The sequence below is a fragment of the Hemicordylus capensis genome, chromosome 4, assembly GCF_027244095.1.
Source record: "Hemicordylus capensis ecotype Gifberg chromosome 4, rHemCap1.1.pri, whole genome shotgun sequence".
Classification (NCBI taxonomy): Eukaryota; Metazoa; Chordata; class Lepidosauria; order Squamata; family Cordylidae; genus Hemicordylus; species Hemicordylus capensis.
The window spans coordinates 321,624,831-321,646,408 of NC_069660.1; the positions used below are offsets into that span (position 1 = coordinate 321,624,831).

At 43.6% G+C, this 21,578-nt stretch overlaps 1 protein-coding gene across 1 annotated transcript in view; it reads right to left on the reverse strand.

The window, feature by feature from the left end:
• Positions 1–5,245, reverse strand: part of LOC128323264 (protein lifeguard 1-like) — a 38,838-nt gene extending 33,593 nt beyond the window's left edge. The window contains exon 1 of the mRNA XM_053245992.1: positions 5,112–5,245. The gene's annotated coding sequence lies outside the window, so the exon portion shown is untranslated. The remainder of the gene's footprint in view (positions 1–5,111) is intronic.
• Between the last annotated feature and the right edge of the window lie 16,333 nt (positions 5,246–21,578).

Sequence of the window (21,578 nt, forward strand, 5' to 3'; positions counted from 1 at the left end):
ATACTGCTTCCATCTCTGTTTGATCTTCTCTGAATCAGTTAATATCTGTCCTTTGGCATCCCTTAACATGCCAATTTGAGCTTGGAACCTCCTTCTGAGTTCAGAGATCTTTTGGAAAACATGCCTTGTTTTTCCGGGTCTATTTCCATCCTCAAGGTCTTTACAGATGTCGTTGTAGTACTGCTCCTTGTCTCTTCTAACAGCTTTCTGAAATTCCCTATTAAGTTTCTTCCTGAAGTCATTATCTTTCTTGACTTTGGCTTCTCTCCTCTTCTTGGCAATTTCCACCGTCTGTTCTGACATCCATTTTGCTTTCTTCTGTTTCTTGGTCTTTGGCAGTCTCTTCACATTTGACCTTAACAACTTCTTTGATTTCATTCCACAGTTCCTCTGGTTCCCTATCAATGAGGTTCAGAACTTCAAAGTGGTTCCTGATGTTTTCCTTGAAAATGGAAACTCAAGACAACAATATATTATTCCGAAAACAACTCAAAAGTAGCACATGACCTTACGAGGCACATGGGGAAGAGTTTTGCAAAGAACCCTCCAGAACCTTTTAAACCAGACTGAAGCCACTTCTAAGTATATGCAATTTATTAAGAAACAAGGGTTGCTTACAGAATAAGGAACTGGGGAAAATAGGGGGAACTGAAAGTAAAGAAAGGCACACAGAAATTCGAAAGGAAGTACATAAACAAAAACGAAGTAGCACTGAGATTAACCTTAGTCTAACAGTTGGTGGGCCCTTGGCTGAGAGAACATTAATCTCTACAGCTTCTCTCCTGGGAGGATGTTAGGGGATGAAAAATGGTGGACACTGGCCAGGCCTTTGCCCTCTATTTTATAACCATTACGGAGAGGGAGGGCTGCCCTCCTCTTCCCAGGAGCTAAGACATAAGAACATAAGAACAGCCCTGCTGGATCAGGCCCAAGGCCCATCTAGTCCAGCATCCTGTTTCGCACAGTGGCCCACCAGATGACAGAGATTTATGTTTCATCACATCTGGATACAAGTTAGTTGGCACAATAATTACATCAACTTCTTCCTCCTTCAATGTCATGACTCAATGACAGAAGGGGACAGATTAGTGAGTCAGAGCGCTAGAGGAGACAAGACATTGGACTTAGCTGGCTCAACCAGTACATCAAAGTACAAAAATTCAGGATGACAACATCCTCTACTGCTCTGACATTATCCCTTTGATATGTAGATTGCTATCAACTTCCTTCCTGCCTCTCTCTCTCTTCCTTCTTCTTCTCCCTATCACACACACTCGCCTCTCTCTCTGCACCATGTGTGCAGAGATGCAGACAGCATCTCTCTGCATCCAGCTAGATAGATAGATTAGAGAGCCTATCTCTCCACTTTCCTATCTAGAATGGAGTTCTGCAATAAAGACTCCTTATATTGATTTGAAACTATGAACTGGCTCCAAGTTTCTTTTGCTCTTAGCAAACACGCATGGCTGGGCAGAATCTGCTGTGTTTTGCCTCAGTGCACTCTGCTGTAATAGAAAGGTATCTCTTACCAGAGAGACTTCCCAACACTTGCTTCCAAGCATTTTTCTTTGTATGCTTTGGTGACTCACTCCTCTTGAAATGTGGTGTCACCTCCTTTTTAGCAGCAAATTCTTCATTCTAAAGACACTTTGCATTCATATGTCTAGGACTCCCATAGACAAAACATATTTTGTTCTTTTGATAACATTTAAAAGCATTTTCTTCACTTGGCTTTAGATGCTGCCCATTGGCTCTGCACAAATCAAAGTCTTCCAAATGGTTTATTACAAACTACAAATTCAAATCATTTTTTTACTTCCAATACATTTACAATAGGCTCAGAATAAGAACATAACATAAGAACAGCCCTGCTGGATCAGGCCAAGGAGGCCCATCAAGTCCAGCATCCTGTTTCACACAGTGGCCCACCAGATGCCTCTGAGAAGTCCTCAGGCAAGAGGAGAGGACATGCCCTCTCTCCTGCTGTTACTCCTCTACTGCAACTGGCATTTAGAGGCATCTTGCTACTGAGGCTAGAGGTGGCCTAGAGCCACCAGACCAGTAGCCATTGATAGCTCTGCCCTCCATGAATTTGCCTGATTGATTGATTGATTAAGTGACATCAAGTCGGTGTGGACTCTTAGCAACCACATAGCATTTGCCTAGCCCCTTTTAAAGCCAACCAAGCTAGTGACCATCACCACATCCCCTGGCAGAGAATTCCACAGATTAATTACATGCTGTAGGGGAAGTACTTCCTTTTGGCGGTCATAAAATTCCTAGCCTTCAGTTTCATGAGATGCTCAGGAAGACTGGCCCTGGCTCACTAAGCCAAGAGGCACCTTTTAAAAGTGATGATTCTCTTCTGTTTTAGCAGGAGGAGAGCAACTGGCCCTCTCCATCCCCAGCACAGAATCTCTCCAGTGACTGTTGCTGGTGCCTATCTTATGTTTCATTTTTAGATTGTGAGCCCTTTGGAGACAGGGAGCCTTTAATAACAACTGAACCGTTCTAAATGACTCTAACTGACCAAGGCAGACCTTTTAACATCTCATTATGCCTCTAGTGGCCAGAAGAGCTTACTGCGGTGCCAAGAGCAATGCTTTAGAAGTATCACTTCTAACAGGTGCCTCCCTCATGCCATGTGCCAGGAGTGCCCTTGAAGCAGTCAGGAATCCCCGGCTGCTCCCCAGCACCATCCCAGCTTGATCAGAGAGATGCAAAGCGCCCTTTGTGCCAGTAGACGGGGACGTGGCTGGCACTCTAGCAGGGCCTGTTCTACACATGTCCCCACCCCCTGTCAGCTACTCCTCAAGCACCCAAGGTAATGTGCTCTGCCCCTGGACCTCCCCCGACTTGGCACTCCTTTTGGATCTGAGTTAACTCCATTTTAGTTCTTCCACAGTGCCCCCAAGGTAGCCTTGCTGGGGGTTAGCTGGGAACATAGCTTCCAGCTGTGAGGATGCAGAGCTCCTGCATGGGACTGATGGTGCTTTCTTTTAGTGGCCCATTTGTGGGATGTTGTGGATAATGGCACAATGTGTCAGGCAGAAATCCATCAGGCACATCTGTAGGAAGTGACCTGATGTGGCAGCTGTCAAATTTCTGGCAGGACATTTACTATAGTAGGTGGGGCCGAGGGGAAGTGTGGTGGAGAGGCCAAAGAGTAGCACCTTGCACTGAAACAGAGCAACAGCACCTGCTTAGAGCCACCATGGAGAGGTCCGGTGCTGCTGAGAGCGTCAAGCGACGTGTGGAAGTGCATATGGGTGAAGTGTATGGAAGTGAATCCAGCATCAGGACAGAGCAGCGTTTCCATGTGCTGTGGCACACGAGTGCCATGTCCCCTGCTAACTGGGCAAAGAGGCACCTTTTAACGTGGTGATTCTCTTGATTTAGCAGGGGGAGAGTAACTGGCCCTCTCCACCCCCAGCACAGCACCTCCAGTGACTGTTGCTGGTGTCTGTCTTATGTTTCTTTTTAGATTGTGAGCTCTTTGGGGGAGCCATCTTATTTATTTGTTATTTCTCTATGTAAACTGCCCTGAGCCATTTTTGGTAGGGCGGTATAGAAATCAAATCAATAATAATAATGATGATGATGATGATGATGATGATGATGATGTCTTAAAATAACTATTTAGTGTAATATTTAATAATACATTAATAATAATGTATTTAATAATAATAATGATAATAATGTAGTATTTAATAATAATGTATTAAAATCTCTACTGACCACTTAAAATGGTCAATAACAAGAAACTATTCAATACCAATGAAACAAAGCAGGCCTACGAGAAAGAACAAGTCAAGAACCAAGCGGGGGGGGAGGAAAAATAAGCCACTGCATGGTCAATATTTGCACAATATAAGTGGAAAATCAGACATCACCAAGACCTGGCAATGGCTTAAGAATGGCAACTTGAAGAAAGAAACAGAGGGTTTAATACTGGCTGCACAAGAACTGGCAATAAGAACAAATGCAATAAGAGCAAAAGTAGAAAATTCAACAACAAACAGCAAGTGCCGCCTTTGTCTAGAAGCAGATGAAACAGTGGACCACCTAATCAGCTGTTGTAAAAAGATTGCACAGACTGACTACAAACAAAGGCATGACAAGGTAGCAGGGATGATACACTGGAACATCTGCAAAAAATACAAGCTACCTGTAGCCAAAAATTGGTGGTACCATAAAATTGAAAAAGTTGAAGAAAATGAAGATGCAAAAATATTATGGGACTTCCAACTACAAATAGACAAACATCTGCCACACAATACACCAGATAGAACTGTAGTTGAGAAGAAAGAAAAACAAGTTAAAATAATCAACATAGCAATACCAGGGGATAGCAGAATAGAAGAAAAAGAAATAGAAAAAACCAACAAAATACAAAGATCTACAAATTGAAATTGAAAGGCTGTGGCAGAAAAAGACCAAAATAATCCCAGTGGTAATTGGTGCCCTAGGTGCAATTCCAAAAACTACTTGAAGAATGCCTCAACACCATAGCGGTCACAGAAATCACCATCAGCCAATTACAAAAAGCAACTTTACTGGGAACAGCCTATATTCTGCAACAATATCTATAACAACAGCAACAACATTGACAATAAAATTCAGGCATCCCAGGTCCTTGGGAAGGACTCGATGTCTGGATAAAACAAACCAGTCAATAACACCTGCCTGACTGTGTAAACAAGACATAATAATGCCCCATGGCCTCCCTCTGGTGAATGAGTTCCAAAATGGGGCACTCAGATTGGCCCCATGATGCACCTGGTGGGATGTGCCCCTCCTATTGCATAAGGGAGTCGCTCCAAAGGTGGGAAGTTCAAACTCCCGGCTTTCGGAGCTGACTCATCCCATTAGGCACCGGGAAGGACACAAGGGATGTGTCCAGGATGGATGTGAGGCTGGAGGAGGCAGGCGAGTGTGTATGTAAAATGAACGACAGTAGTTTTGCTGCCGCCCCCCACAAAAGACATATTTGGATTGGAGAGATAGTGCCCCACCTTTTATGCAAGTGTACCCCAAGATGAAAAAAGGTTGGGAAACACTGAGAGAGAAGAGGGAGAGGAAGCTGGGAACAGAGACCATCCCAAACTGACCGTGAGAAAGGAAGGCATTAACATGTCCAAGGTACAGGGCAGAGCAGAGTCCTCTGACTCATTTCAGGAGAGAATCTCTGCTTCACTTTCGATGGAGGGATGGGCTTGAAAGCTCCCTTGAGCAGAGAGGCCTGTCTCTGTCGAGAAGGGTGTGTGTGAGGGGGAGGGGCTGGGGGTTTCTTCCTGCCATTGTGAGGGGGAGGGCGATGTAATTCTGTTGCATAACAGAGACACACAGTGAGTGACTGGCACTGGGCTGCAGTGTAGGAGGCAAGCATCCAGAGGAGTTGGGCCATCTCTTTCTCTGCTTGTTTTTAGGAAGAAGAACCGAAAGACCTACCCGTTTTCCCAGGCTTACCGCCCTACCCAAAATGGGTCAGGGCAGTTTACACAGAGAAATAATAAATCAATAAGATGGCTCCCTGTCCCCAAAGGGCTGACAGTCTAAAAAGAAACACAAGATAGACACCAGCAACAGTCACTGGAGGGATGCTGTGCTGGGGCTGGATAGGGCCAGTTACTCTCCCTCTGCTAAATAAAGAGAATCACCACATTAAAAGGTACCTCTTTGCCAACTTATCAGGGGTTATAGAAGAACAGGCCTTGATGAGAGGGATGTGCACAAAACCAGTTTGCCCAGTTTGGTTCAAATCCAGCTTGAACCCAACCAGGCATGTTTGGTTTGGGCACCCTTCAAACAGGGCCCAGTTTGGTTTGAATTAGAACCGGTTCGAGGGTGGGCGAGAGTGTGTGTGGGAGGGTGTTGTTCAATTTTTAGTTTTAAAAAATGACTTACTGCCCGGTGAGGGCAGCAGTTGCTTTTGAGGGGTACTGCGGCAGCCATGGGATGGGGGGGTCTCCAGCATCTACCCCTCTGGCCTCCCCTCACAGGCCCATTTTTGTTGGAGATGGAGCTCCAGTGCGTGGAGATGGAGCTCCTTTTGCACCAACTATCCTTTTTTAAAAAATAAAATAAAATAAAATATTTATTAAGAAGTAAACAAAGAGAAAAAAGTCAAGAAAGAAAAGCAAATTGCCATAGAAATAGTATAACGCAATATCATCCTAATGAAAAACATCTTTTTTTCTAATTAATTACATCAGTAAAGATCAGAAAAGACATCAAAAACAAAATAATAGGAAAAAGAAATTTCAGACTCTTAAACATATCAAAAACACTATAAATCAAATCCAGAAAATGGGAACAAGGTTTGACCCTTAGGGATACTGTAATTTATAAAAGTTTCCCAAACAGACATAAATGACTCAGTAAGTATACCTTGCACATAAACTGAGACTTTTGAAATTGAAGCATAATCCCACACTTTCAGGAACCATTCATTTAAAGAGGGAATTTCTGAAACACGCCAATTAGCAGCATATATGATCTTGGCCGCTGTAATCATATACAAAAACAACTCATTTAATTTAGCAGGGATGTAAGAGCTCGTCATACTTAAAAGGAAAATTTCTGGAAGCAAGGGAATCTTAACCTCTAGAATTTGTTCAGTTTTCATATAAATTTGTTTCCAAAACATTTGAGCATTATCACAGGTCTACCACATATGATAAAATGAGCCTAAGTGTGAATTACATTTCCAACATTTCTTAAGAGAAGGAGCCATCTGTTTTATTAATAGTCAAATGAATTATATACCACCTGAAAAACATTTTGTACCAATTTCCTCTTAAATTGGTGCACTGAGTAAATTTAATGTTCTTTCCCCATTGGTATTCTCAGTCAGAAATATCTATCAATCTGTTGAAGTTCTGCATCCATTTAATCATGCATTCTTTAATCTGCTCAATCTCTTTCACATACTTCAGCAACAATTTGTAAATTCTTCCTAACAAATGATCAGTATGTTGGGTGATTAATTCTTCAAAGTCAGTCAGATCTCTAAGTTTCCCACCTTGTAACTGTAGCTTCTTCTGGACTATCGAACTAATCCGGGCTTGTTGGAACCAAGATGGTTGTTGAATTAAATGTCCAGAGGTTGATTTATCAGAAGTTAAATACTAGGTCAGACTTTACAAAGAATATAAATTGTCTCTCCAAATTTTATAGACAGGAGAAAATTCTTCTTCATGAAAGTAAGTGTTCAAAATTGAAGCCAGAGGTGATAATCTAGGACTTATTCTTTTCTGATATTTATTCCAAACATAAAGAAGACTGTGTTGTATTGAATGAGCCCCTGGTGGTGCAGTGGTAAAACTGCTGCCCTGCAACCAGAAGGTTACAAGTTCGATCCTGACCAGGGGCTCAAGGTTGACTCAGCCTTCCATCCTTCCGAGGTTGGTAAAATGAGTACCCAGAATGTTGGGGGGCAATATGCTAAATCATTGTAAACCGCTTAGAGAGCTCCAGCTATAGAGCGGCCGGTCCTAGTCCAGCACTCTAGCCACTACACCATGCTGGCTCTCATAAGGAAATAAAATCCAATTCAAAATCCAAGTAAAACTACTGGCGTGATAATAAAGCTTCGAAGCAGGGACTCTAAGACCCACTCTTTCTTTAGAATCTTGCATCACCTTAAATCGTATTCTAGGTTTTTTTAAATTCCAAATAAATGAATTGAGCTGACCCTGTCATTTATTCAATGTCTTGTTGTCTATCTTTATTGGGATCATTTGAAAGAGAAAATTCATCTAAGAAATATATTCATTTTTACCGCTGAGATCCTTCCAAGCCAAGATAGAGCCATTTTCTTCCATCTGTCCAAGTCAGCCGTGCTTGATTTCCAAATTGGAACATAATTAGTTTTAAACAAATCTTTTATTGTTCCTCTTAAGATTAATCCCTAAATATCTTATTGGCTTCTTCCTTCCTTGTATTCTTAAAACTTTAGAGAAATATTCTATTTCCCCTTCAGAAAGATTCCATGTCATAATCTGAGTTTTATCTCTGTTAATCTTATAACCAGAAACTAACCCATACTGATGTATCAGTGTTATTAATGTGTCCAAGGAGTCTTTGACTTGCACAGCAGTAAGCAATACATCATCAGCATATAATTTTATTTTAAGTTCACAATCACCGATTTTAATACCTTGAATCTGCTACTCTTGTCTAATTTTAACTGCCAAAGGTTCGAGAGCAAGTATAAACGACAATGGAGAAAGCAGGCATCCTTGCCTAGTACCTTTATTAATGATACATTTTGAAGATAAAAATCCATTAACAATTATTTTCGCCGATTGCTGTTGATATATATTACGAATCCAAGATAAAAAGTGAAAACCGCAATCCATTTTTTCCAGCACAGAGAACAGGAAGGGGCCATTCCAAATTACTGAAGGCTGTTTCGGCATCCAGAAAAATCATAGCTGCTTTTGTACGATTCATAGTTACTTTGTCAATTGCATTCACTACAAATCTTATGTTATCTTTCATTAGTCTTTTCGGAATAAAACCAGATTGATCCATGTGGACCATCTCAGACGGAAAGCTTCTTAATCTCGCCACTAAAACTAAAGTGAAAATTTTGTAATCCACATTTAAAAGGTATATACTAGGTCGGTACAACTCCAGTCATGTTGGATCTTTCTCTTCTTTATGAATTAAAGAAATGAATGCTTCTTGCCAAGAAACCGGTAGGGTATAATGAGATAGTATGGCATTCATTACTTCTGTTAAAGGGCCAATTATTGGGTCCTGAAATGTTTTATAATACAATGAAGGTAATCCATCTGAACCCGGTGAATTATTTTTAAGATTTTTTATTGCTGTCCTGGTTTCTTCCACAGAAATAGGTTTATTTAGACAACTCCTCTGTTCTTCTGAGAATGACTTCAATTGTATTCCTTCTAAACATTGTTTAATTTTCTCAGAGTCCTTCTTATCTTCTTTATATAGTTTGGAATAATAGGAGCATAGGAAGCTGCCATATACTGAGTCGGACCCTTGGTCTATCTAGCTCAGTATTGTCTTTACAGACTGGCAGCAGCTTCTCCAAGGTTGCAGGCAGGAATCTCTCTCAGCCCTTGGAGAAGCCAGGAAGGGAACTTGAAACCTTCTGCTCTTCTCAGAGCAGATCCATCCCCTAAGGGGACTCTTTTATGCTGCTAACACATCTAGCCTCCCATTCAAATGCAACCAGGGCAGACCCTGCTTAACTAAGAAGACAAGTCATGCTTGCTACCACAAGACCAGCTCTCCTCTACTGTACAAATTGTTCAGACATTTCATGGTTTGACATAACAAATTATTTGCCATTCCAAACAGATGATATCTATGCCGGATTAACATAGCAGCAAATGTAGCATTTGCTATGGGCCCCACATTTTTGAGGGCCCCACATGCCCAGCTTGAACTGCCTCTCTTCTTTCTGCTCTCTACTATTTGTTCAGCCTCTCTTCTCGCTGCCTGGTGCTGCCACCCATTCTATCCCGAGCTGGCCGCCACCCGATTCCAATTGGCCGCCTGCCTGCCCATTGCCCACGTGCTTCTTCTTATAGGGCTGATAGGTGCAGGCAACCTGTCCCATGCGCGCTCCCTCCCTCCTCATGCCTGCAGGGCCTGCACAACCTCCTATATTATTCAGTGATGATGATGACGACAACCGATGCATGCTTGCTTGTTGCCCATAGCTGCTCCGCGGGCCTTCTCTCTCTCGTGCATAACATCACACTTCTGTGAATGCTCACAAAGAGAGAGTGTCACTGACTGCTCACAATAAAATTTAAAAACAAGATTATATAAAAGATAATTAAAATATTGAGCCAAAAAAAATATTGAAATTTTACTATCAGTGGGTTATGATCAGCATTGGTAGAAGACACAGTTTCAAAATTGTATATTCTAGATAGCAGTGATTTTGCAACCATACACATGTTAATTCTAGAGTGTGTTTGATGAGGTTGTAGAAAAAAGTAAAGTCCCTCTCTAACGGATGTTTATTTCTCCAGGCATCCTCAATCGATAAAATTTTCATATACTCCAAAACATTCTTAGGCATCTTTCCAGTTTTTCTTATATTGACCAGATATATCCATTAATAGGGAAATTAATGCATTCCAGTCACCTGAGATTATCAATTCACCTTCAGCAATGTCCAACAAATAACGAATTGGGGGGGTGTGTGTGGTAAATTTGGACTTTATTATCATTCAGAGCATAAATAGAAGCAATGGTAAGTTTGTTCTGCAAAGTAGTTTGGAATTTCAATATAATAAACCGGCCAGAATCATCTTGTATTTGTTTCTCCAAAATCCAATTCAAATTCTTAATGTAAATTACTGTCAAGGTCTGGCCCATGGCCAGGGAAGTTCACGGCTTGGCTGGACGCTGTCGACTGAATGACGTGCGTTGAATCTCAGCAATGAGTAGGAGTCTGGTGCTGTAATTTATGGAGCAAGCCGAGAGCTCCCAGCTGGTAGGAATTTACGGCTTGTCAACCCTCAGCGATGGGTGTTTGCTCCTCCTAAAAGCTTCTAATTGCGTCCTGCGTTTAGAACACCTGCGTTGTTGTGGTGTCAACGGTGTTTCAATGCCTAGTTCTCTCTCCGATTGGTCTCTCACACTTTCTGCTGACTCAGGCTGCTGTGCCTGTTCTAAACCATCAGCTGGATCTATCACAGCTGTCTCAGGAACGCTGACAGCCAGGCTCTGCCCCTCAGATACTCCTGACTCGGCCGGAAAGCTGCCAGCCTCCCCTTCCTCCTTGCTGCTGTCGGAGCTCAAGGGCATGACACTTGCCACGCCATTTTTCTTCTTTAAACTGGAAACTACAAAACATTGCCCCAGTGCTTTGCAGATCATTAGATTGGCATTATTTGTCTTGTTGTGTGTCTCCTGAAGGCAAATTATGTCCACTCTTTCTTTCTTCAATTTCAGGAAAATCTGCTTTCTTTTGGAAGGACTATGTAACCTATTAATGTTAATTGAAATTAATTTCCTAGGGAAATCCATCACTTCAAAGGAAAAAAACCTGCTGTTAAACGATGCACTAACATGCAGAAGCCTAATCACTTTTCTGTTCCTGCGGAAGGCTGTCAGTTGCCGGGTTTAATGAGTTGTTCCTGAAATGTATAAAGAATCTAAGAAATGAGTGGCATCCACCGGAGTAAAAATCTGTGATTTCCCTTGATCTAGAAAGACCTCAAAACAAAAAGGAATATACCATCTATAACTTATTTTCTTTTCTTGGAGTACAGTCGTTAAGAATTTTAATTCTCAACATTTGCGTAGAATATCAGTAGGAACATCTGGTAAGATTTGTAGGGGTATGTTGTTATATTCAAGAGGAGCTCTTTTTTGCGCTTGAAGAATTGACTCCTTTGTATCTTTACTCAGAAATTTAACTAAGATATCTCTAGGTACTTTCCTCTCTCTCGAGTATCTGGAATTCAATCTGTACATCTCTAAAATATCCAAAGATTTTTCTGAGCCCAAATATTCCATAAGCAAATTTTCCAATGAAGAACGAAGGCTTCCTCTCCCAAATTCCTCTGGCAGCCCTCGAATCTTCAAATTGGATGCACATTGTTTAGATTCCAGAATTTCGATTCGATTCTCCAGCCTCTTAAAATCTGCTTCTCGAGATGCTTTCTCTTCTGTTAGCTCCTGTTGGACTTCACGAACTCATGAGGAGAGTTGATCATATTGCGTAAGTTTCTCAGTAACTTCTGACAGTTTTGAAGTGACCACCATCTGGGAATTATCAAATTTAGCATCCAAGCCCTGAATTCGAGAAGAAACACTGTGGCGCTCCTCAAGGAATGTCTCTTGGAATTTAGTAAAAGAAGATGCACCAGACGGAGAGACTCCACTCCTGATCATTCCTCCTCCAATCCTTTTCTGGCCTTTGGGCCCTTCCCCTTTTTGCACATACTTCTAATGGATTTTGCACTTAAATATCTGTACATAAATTCACAAAGTCCATCTATCCCTTCTGTATTAGTTCCAAATTAATATTGATTTCCCTCCACTAAATATTTAATAGTAACTACTTAATCACTGGGATTAAAACTGATTTATTTCTATTACTATTTAAGATAATTTCAAAAGTAATAGCTGTATATCTTATCTTGACAGTATAAAAATAGTCCACCTATTATTCATATAGAATTCCCTTTTCACACTATATTCAGTCATAGCAGTTCTATGACAGGGATTAATCTAGGAGCGGGGAGGGGCACTATTGTTATAAAGGCATATACGAATACTAAATATATAAGATAAAAAGAATTCTCTCCTCACAACAGTTGATTATGACAGCAAATATATTAACTAGGAATAAACATTTAACTGGGAATAAACATGAGTTCTTTTAGATATTCATTGCTCACTATATCTGTTATGGGATTGAAAGCCAAGCTACAGTCTATTAATTTCAGTTCCTTCAGAGATCAACGGTCTTTGGCTCCATCTAGTGGCAAAGTCTTATAACAACTTATTTGCTGACCAAGACGAGGAGAATTCCATGAGAGAATGTAAATCTTCGCTGTAAAACGATCCAAGAAAAATGATAAGAAAAAGAAGGTCCTACACAGATTTCTTTTTCCAGATAGACCCTAAATAATCCCCAATAATTGTAATCCAAACAATAATATTGTTCCAATTAGTTCTTCAAATGCTCTTCAGATGTAAACCAGCTAGATATTCCAGATAATTTTTCAAGTGGTTGCTTAATAAAAGGAAGAGATAAACAATGTGTCCAAAACCACCCAAAGCTAATATATTTGTATTCCAGACTGCCACAAAGAAAATAGGAAAAAATCAGGAAATAATTAATAAACTCCAGGCAAAGAACTTGCATTGAAAATAAACGTTTATCCACATGGTAGTATGTCTTAAAGAGTCTTCCTACAAGTGAAAGAAAAAAGAAAGTTTAACAAAAAAAACAAGATAAACTTTAATCCAATTAGACTCTGGAAAACCATAAATCAGAATAACAGAGGAGTAAAAGTTTAACCATTCTTAAACATAACAGCTCCTGAAATGCTGAAGTAGATAAGATAGAAAGCTTTTTTTCTAGGAGTTTCAGAGTCTGAATAGTCAACCGATTGCAAAAGTATTAAAAATAAAAAATACAACCGGGCAGGGTGGGTGGGATAGTAACCGTAATTCCATTTCCTCCAGCGTCGTCTTCTCAGATGTGGGCTGCAGCAGATGTTATGCCAAGAAAGGATTCCAAACTGAAGGCCCCCTACTGTCCTAACTTCTTAAAAGAAGTTAGACGGATACAGAAGATCCAGCTTCTTGCCTTGATTCCAGCTTCTTCGAGTTGGTTATTTATAAAAAGACCTGAGAGACACGGAGCTAAAAAACTAACTCCCTTTCGGCACTTGAAGCCCACCCCCCCACCCCCCGCACCACCTGCACCAACTATCCTAATGACCACTAGGGGCATCACTGGGAGTAGAGGTGATGAGTGAAGGTCTCCTTACCTGCCCCTGCTTGCCTCTGCCCTATGACCCCTGCTCTGACTCCTACTCAGGTACGTCCTGTAGTGAGTCAGTCCTCTTCCTTTCCTGCTAGAGAGAGGATGGAAACATCTCTCTCCCTCTCCCTACCTATTCATTATGTAGCTGATAGAAAGGATAGGTCTTTCCTTTCCCAAATGTATTTCACTACTAAACCTACTTAGTTTAGACTCTACATTGATCTCCATGCATGTTACTTAAATAGCTACAACAACTAAACCCTGCACTCTATAACTGGAGTGGGAGCTTCCTTGGTGCTTTCCTCAATAATCACAAAACCCCAACATTTCGGCCCTCTAGGAGTGCAACGGCCGTTTTCGAGGCTGTCACACATGCATGCAGCCTGTTTGTGTGACCACCAGCCCTGCAGTAGGACTCAGCCAGGAATTCTGTGCAGGATGAGAAGTGGGGGTTGGAAGTGTTGTGAACTACACCTGGTTTCACACTCTGTACATGCTCAGAGGGAAAGAGGCAAGGTCACATCAGAAAGTTCAATGGGCTTTATTATAAAAAGTTGCTCATCAGGATAAAATAAAAACATGTTTCCGATTCAAAGTGTAGTGTAATGTGCCTAACTAACATATGTGTTTGCAATCAGTAATTACAGATATCTAATAATCTAACAAATCCTAAATAAAACATTTAGAGAGAAGCAGAGGAAGAAGGAGGAGGAAGGAGGGGGAGGCTTAGGAAGGGGGTAGCAGTGATTAGTAGGAAGGAGGGAAGAGGGATCCAAGGCTTGTGAAGGCAGCATATTACCCAGATCAGAGGCTTGAGAACGGTGGATCTTTCAGCTGAAGGAGAGAGGCTGTAGCTGGGAACAGCAACTTGGGAGTGGTGGTCTGGCTTCTGGTGGTCAAGCAGACAGTTTGCTCAGAGCGAGGCAGAGAGTGAAGATACCATGGCTGGGGGAAGTCTTGACTTCTCACTGCACAGTGGAAGTCACAGACAGTTCCTGTCCATGGACAGAGTTCCTGCTTGTTGCCCCGCGGCTTAGCAGCAAACCCTTGGATTGCTCATGAGCAGATCTTGCTTGTAGGCAAAAAACTGCTAATCTGCCATGTCCAGAGACTCCTTCTTATAGTGGTTCCATCCTTTGATGTTCATTTGAGTCTTCTGGGTCACAAAAGGCATCTATTCCTGCTATCCTCTGAATATTGTCTTTTAATTACCAAAATTAGCTCAGGATATTTGGTCAGTCCAGGGTAAACAGGGGTCTCTCCTCAGAGAATTGTTCTATTGTCATTCCCCAAAACAAATCTACATCTTCTCCTGCCTTGTCCCAAGAATGTTAAAAGTCAGGAGTTAGTGAAAGAGTTAGTTCTATTTGTGTGAGGCAGCAATTAAATTACTTCTTGTGTACCTCTATCTAGTGTGCAATTATAACAAGAGAATATTTAAAGTAACATCAAAAAGGGGTACATGTGTGATGCGAGTTAATCAACACATTTGACTAAGGCAGAAGCATCCTGTCAGTGAGGTAAGGGGATGACTGGACAGCAGGTTAATTTCAGCAGTGTGAGACTGGTAATTGAGCCTGACCCATTGTATCTCTTGTGAGTTCCACAAACACTGATAAACAATGCTAGATTACCCCTGCCTTTACAAATCATTTACCAGGCAGTCATGAAATCTGGGTGTCATGTTCACCTCAAGTTCAGGCATTTAATTGAACTCTTAATATAAAATGAAATCAGACACAGGCCTAAATTCCATATACTTCTAGGTTGGTATCTCTGGGTCTAATGTTGGGGGGGGCATCCCCAATGGGGGGGCATCCCCAACAGAAGGAAACTTTCTGGGGGCACTGCACCCATGCATTTCTAATGTTGAAAATACACAAATAATGTCTTCCCTCATTTCGAAAACATTTGGGTGCCAACAGAGAGAGTTCAGCTCACCAAAGCAGGCAGAGCAAGCAATGAATGTCCCAATGGAATCCTCTTGCTCTGCTTGGACCTTCTGCTGTTCATCCATAGGTCTCACACATCACCAGCAAGGACTGTCTAAATGTGAAGGTTTTCCCGGGTTCCTGGACTCCTGTCGGGCTGACTGGGGTGGGTGTCCCAGGACAACCCATCCTAGAAAAGAGCAGCCACTACAGAGGAGGCAGGCAGGCCATGCCCTGCACCAGGCTCAGCTCAGCTTCACTCAAACACACACATCAGGGCTGGCTGCATGAGGGGGAAATGGGGGCGGGGGGTGGCAACTTTTGTCTAAGCGCTGCATCAGCAGAAGTGGGAAACTTGTACAGATTCCACACACAGAGGAGATGTTGCTTGCGTCAACTAGTTTGTTCAGCTCCTTCTGGGGCAGACTGTGAGAGAGGCACGGAGGGCACTGAACCGCCCCCGTGCCCCCATCTCCATCACGGTCAGCCCTCTTGGAGCACTGCCCACTATTTTTCAAGCCTAGTGCTGCAGCCTCTGGAAGGCTACCCATGGCTCTTCCCTCAAGGACTCTTGGGAGGACGGATTTTGTGCACAACCCCACATCTTGCACTTCTGCAACAGGACGGCAGAGCGGCCACATGCACACCCCGGCCACCCGCCTGCCTCTTGCGTCTCGTCTACTGTTCACAGCACCTCTGGAGGAGCCTTGGGCCTGATCCAGCAGGGCTGTTCTTATGTTCTTAAATTGCAAAAAACGTGAGTTCTTCAGGGACCCAGTCACATACTGTGGGCATATTATTGATGCCGAAGGATTACACAAATCACCAGACAAAGTAAAAGCTGTCTTAGGAGCACCTCATCCAGAGAATGTTTCACAGGTTCAGGCATTCACTATTACCACAAATGTCGGCAGAACCTGGTGACTCTACTTCTTGAATCAAGTTCTTCAAAAAGGAAGGTGTTGTTGGAGATGAAGTTCCAATGCATCGACCTTTTGCACCAACTGTCCGAATGTCCACTAGGGGCATTGGGAGTAGAGACAGTGAGTCGGGGTCTCCCTCTCTGTCCCTACTCTATGACCCCTGAACTGACTCTGCAGCACTTCCATCCTGTGCTGAGTCACAATCCTTCCTTTCCTCCTACAGAGCAGATGGAAACATCTCTCTCTCTCTCTCCTTACCTATCCACTATGTAGTCCTTTAGATTAGAGATAGGTCTTTCCTGTCTAAGTGTATTTAACCAATAAATATTTAGTGTTTAGTCACACAAGGATCTCCATGTGCTTTCTCTAAATAGCTGCAATATCCAAACCATCCTCTGCTACCTGCTCTGTAACTGGAGTGTGTGCTCATTCCTTAGTGCTCTGCTGTTTTACCTATTGTGGGTAAAAATCAACAACCTCTAACAGGTGTTGGGAATGGCCTGAGCGATGTGAGCTGGCTTTTCCAGAGACTAAGCAACTGACCGCATTGGAGCAAGTGTTGTTTGCCCAGAACTCCTGAGCTGGCGATCAATCTTGCTTGCAAAGCCTCCATGTATGGGCTTGAAGAGGTGATCTCCCATATCATGCCTGATGGCATGGCGTGGCCCATAGCTTTTGCATCTCTGAATCCAACAGTGTGCAACTAGGCTCAAATAAATCAAGAGACTTTTGGCCCTGGTCAGGGGAGTTAGAAAGATGGACATTACCTTAATGGAAGGCAGTTCACTTATGTTACAGATCCCGTCCAATAAGTTTATTATGTATAGTTAGTAAACTTTACGCGAGGCACTTGTGCCACAAACTTATCACCTGGGTTGAAGAGAATTCCATCCTTAGAGAAGAACAGGCAGGCTTTCGCTCTGGCCAGTCAACTATAGATCAAGCCTTGGTCCTCTCCCATTTGATAGATAAATACTCTTGCAAAAACGCCTCGTTATACGTGGCCATCATTGATTCAGGGCCATGTTTGACTCAATTTCTAGGACGCATCTTTGGAACAAACTAGCTAAGTCCTCCATTGATTCTCACCTTCTTTTTTAAATCCGTACTCTTTATGAAAACGCGTCACTGATGGGTAAGTATGACAGCAAAGGTCATCTATCGGACCCTGTCCCAGTTCAGAAAGGGGTTAAACAGGGCTGTATTTTGGCTCCCTCCATGTTTAATTTTTATATTAATAATTTAATCCCCCTCTTAGATGACCCTATTTTTCATCAGCCCAAGCTAGCAGGCAGAATGATATCTATCTTGCTGTATGCAGATGATTCAGCATTATAATCTACTATGCTTGTTGGCATGCGGAGGGCTCTGAGAACTCTTGCACAATTTTGTGCTGAGGAATTTCTGGCCATTAATACTCTCAAAACCAAGGTGATGGTGTTTGGTAAGAGATCAAAGAAACATTGCTGGTCTATAAATGGTAATAGCGTTCAGCAAGTTAAAACGTATAAATATCTTGGCCTTGTGCTCCTTGAGCGTCTCTCATGGAGACCACACTGTGACTATTTAGCCACTAAGGCTCAACATACAGTCACAGCTGTATTAAAAAAATTTTACACCAAAGGGGCCTATTCCATTCCTGTTGCACTGAAAGTTTACCAAGCTAAAATTCTAGCCCAACTGCTAGAATGCTGCAAATGCGTTGCTTCGTTTAGAGGTGGGCATTACCAGGATAGTAGCCCAGGCTTGGTTACGTTTAATTAATTATTGGCACAAAATTAACTCTCATGGGTTGGGCTTAGTTCCTTTGGTTTGAAAGGATGAATATCAGTCCATTTGGAAGAAAAATGTACAGGTCATACTGGGTAATTGTGGGTTTTCTGAGAAATTCATACACCCTTTAGGCCCAGATTTAGTCAAAAAAGTTTTAAAACAGAGAATTTGGAACCATTCGTCCAAATACTAAACTATTTGTTTCATTTTAGCCCCCAAACTCTTCTACAGAGCCTTTCTTTAAACGTTTCCCTTACTTGCATAAACCGGGCTTTCACCATCATTGCTAGGGAAATTCTCCCCTTCCTAAAGGCTGCACTGAATCCAGTTAAGAGGAAAAGAGCCCAAATAAGAGGCACTGCTCAAGGTGTTTGTGACCCCCCAATAGCAAAATTTAAACTTTTTCCTTGAGGGCTGAATGACACCAGTAAACCACTGGCTGAGAGACTCTGCAGGGGTGACTGTGCAGCGCTGCCCCAGTAACGCCGCATGCATGCAAACGGTGCCAATGATGTGAAACCAGAGTAAGCCCACTGTTTCCAGTGGACTTATTCTTGTGTAACATCATTTGCATGATAAATGTGCATGCAGCATGACTGGGCAGCTCCTGCCTTACATGGAAGCCGTCTTCTTTGCGGGGGGGCAGCAGCTGAGATCACATTCTGAACACAGTTGAGCATCTAGATAGCAGAGGCCTTGAATAATCTGGCGACATCTGCAAATCTGACCACTTCACTGCTTACCTCGAGCTCAAGGTAAACAGGTTAGTGTCACTTTGGAAAGCGTTCCTTTCCTCTCTTTTCCCTGGCTTGCAAGGACATAAAAGAACGCAAACTGGATCACTCCCTTCCATGGGCCACAGAGTTATCACACAAGTTTCCACTTCAAATGCCTATACACACCTTCTGTCTGGATTCTACTGTGTATTATTCCCCACACTGATGCAGCATGTCTTTACGGGAGCTTAATTTTCTATCGAAATGCTTGACTAACAAGCAGAATGTTGGCGGTTCAAATCTCCGCTGGTACTATATTGGGCAGCAGCAATATAGGATGCTGAAAGGCATCGTCATCTCATACTCTGTGGGAGGAGGCAATGGTCAACCCCTCCTGTATTCTACCAAAGAAAACCACAGGGCTTTGTGGGCACCAGGAGTCAAAATCAACTCGACGGCACAATTTATTTATTTATTTTTATTTATTTTTGCATTTATATACCGCCTTTCGTTAAAAAGATAACCCCAAGGCGGTTTACAAAAGTTAAAAACATACAATAAAAAGACAATAAAAATATCATGTTAAAAATATAAAAACATAAAAACAGGCATAAAAACAATACAACAAATAAAAACACAAAGAAGCTGCAGTAGAAAACGATCATGTAAAAGCCTGGGTAAAAAGCCAAGTCTTTAAAAGCTTTCTAAAAGCCGTGATGGAGTCCGAGGAACGAATGGCCACTGGGAGAGCATTCCAGAGTCTGGGGGCAGCAACAGAGAAGGCCCTGTCCCGAGTGCACGACAGCCGGGCCTCCCTCATTGTCGGCACCTGGAGCAGGGCCCCCTCAGATGTCCTTGTCAAGCGGGCAGCAACCCGTGGGAGCAGGCGGTCCCTCAGATACCCCGGGCCCAAACCGTTTAGGGCTTTAAAGGTCAAAACCAGCACCTTGAATTGGACCCGGAAACGAACCGGCAGCCAGTGCAGCTCTTTCAAAATGGGGGTGATATGTTCCCAACGGGCAGCTCCGGATAAAACCCTAGCTGCCGCGTTTTGCACTAGCTGCAGTTTCCGGATATTCTTCAAGGGCAGCCCCACGTAGAGCGCGTTACAGTAATCCAGCCGCGACGTGACTAAGGCGTGGGTAACTGTGGCCAGATCTGCCTTCTCGAGAAAGGGACGCAGCTGGCGCACCAGCCGAAGCCGTGCAAAGGCACCCCTGGCCACCGCCTCCACCTGAGCTTCCAAAAGCAGAGCCGGGTCCAGTAGTACCCCCAAGCTGCGTACTTGCTCCTTCAAGGGGAGTGCAACCCCATCCAGAACCGGTAAAATCTCCTCATCCCGATTGGCTCTCCTACTGACCAACAGTACCTCCATCTTATCCGGATTCAATTTCAGTTTGTTAGCCCACATCCAACCCATCACGGCCTCCAGCCCCCGATTCAGGACATCCACCGCCTCCCTAGGATCAGATGACAAGGAGAGATAGAGCTGAGTGTCATCCGCATATTGCTGACAACTCAGTCCAAATCTCCGGATGACCTCTCCCAGCGGCTTCATGTAGATGTTAAACAGCATGGGGGACAAGACCGATCCCTGCGGGACCCCACAGGCCAACGGCCACGGGGCCGAGCAGTAGTCCCCCAGCACCACCTTCTGAACCCTCCCCTCAAGAAAGGACCGAAACCACTGCAACGCAGTGCCTCCGATTCCCATACTCGAGAGGCGGCCCAGAAGGATAGCATGGTCGATGGTATCGAACGCCGCCGAGAGGTCCAGCAGAACCAACAGGGACGCACTCCCCCTGTCTAGTTCCCGGCGTAGGTCATCCACTAGGGCGACCAAGGCAGTCTCAGTCCCATACCCGGGGCGGAAGCCAGATTGAAAAGGGTCCAGATAATCCGTATCATCCAAGACCCTCTGCAGCTGGGACGCCACCACACGCTCCATCACCTTGCCCAAAAAGGGGAGGTTAGACACAGGTCTATAGTTGTCCAGGCTGGAGGGATCAAGGGAGGGCTTTTTTAATAGAGGTCTTACCACCGCCTCCTTAAGGCACGATGGCATCCTGCCCTCCCTTAATGAAGCATTAACGATCACCTCCAGCCATCTACCTGTCCCCTCCCTGGCAGCTTTTATTAGCCATGAAGGGCAAGGGTCAAGAGCGCACGAAGTTGCCCGCACACTGCCCAGGATCTTGTCCACATCCTCAGGCCGCACCAACTGAAAAGAATCCAACACAACGGGACCAGATGGTACCAAAGGCACGTCTGCCGGAACTGCCAAAACTCTGGAGTCCAGGTCAGCACGGATGCAAGCGACTTTATCTGCAAAGCGACAGGCAAACCGATCACAAGGAGCTGTAGATGGCTCCTCCCCCATTGTCTGGGGGGATGTGTGGAGCAAGGTTTTCACCACACGAAACAGCTCTGTTTGTCTGCACTGAGCAGACGCAATGGAGGCGGAGAAAAAGCATTTCTTCGCCGCCCCCACCGCCACGGCATAGTCCCTAAAATGGGCTCTAGCCCGTGTTCGGTCGGATTCGTGACGACTCTTCCTCCAGCGTCGCTCCAGCCGTCGCCCGAGTTGCTTCATCGCCCTAAGCTCCGAGGAAAACCAAGGAGCCGAACGGGCTCCACCAAGCCGGAGAGGGCGCTTGGGGGCAACCGTGTCAACAGCCCGGGCCATCTCTCCATTCCAGAGATCAACCAAGGCCTCGACAGGGTCACCAGCTCTGGA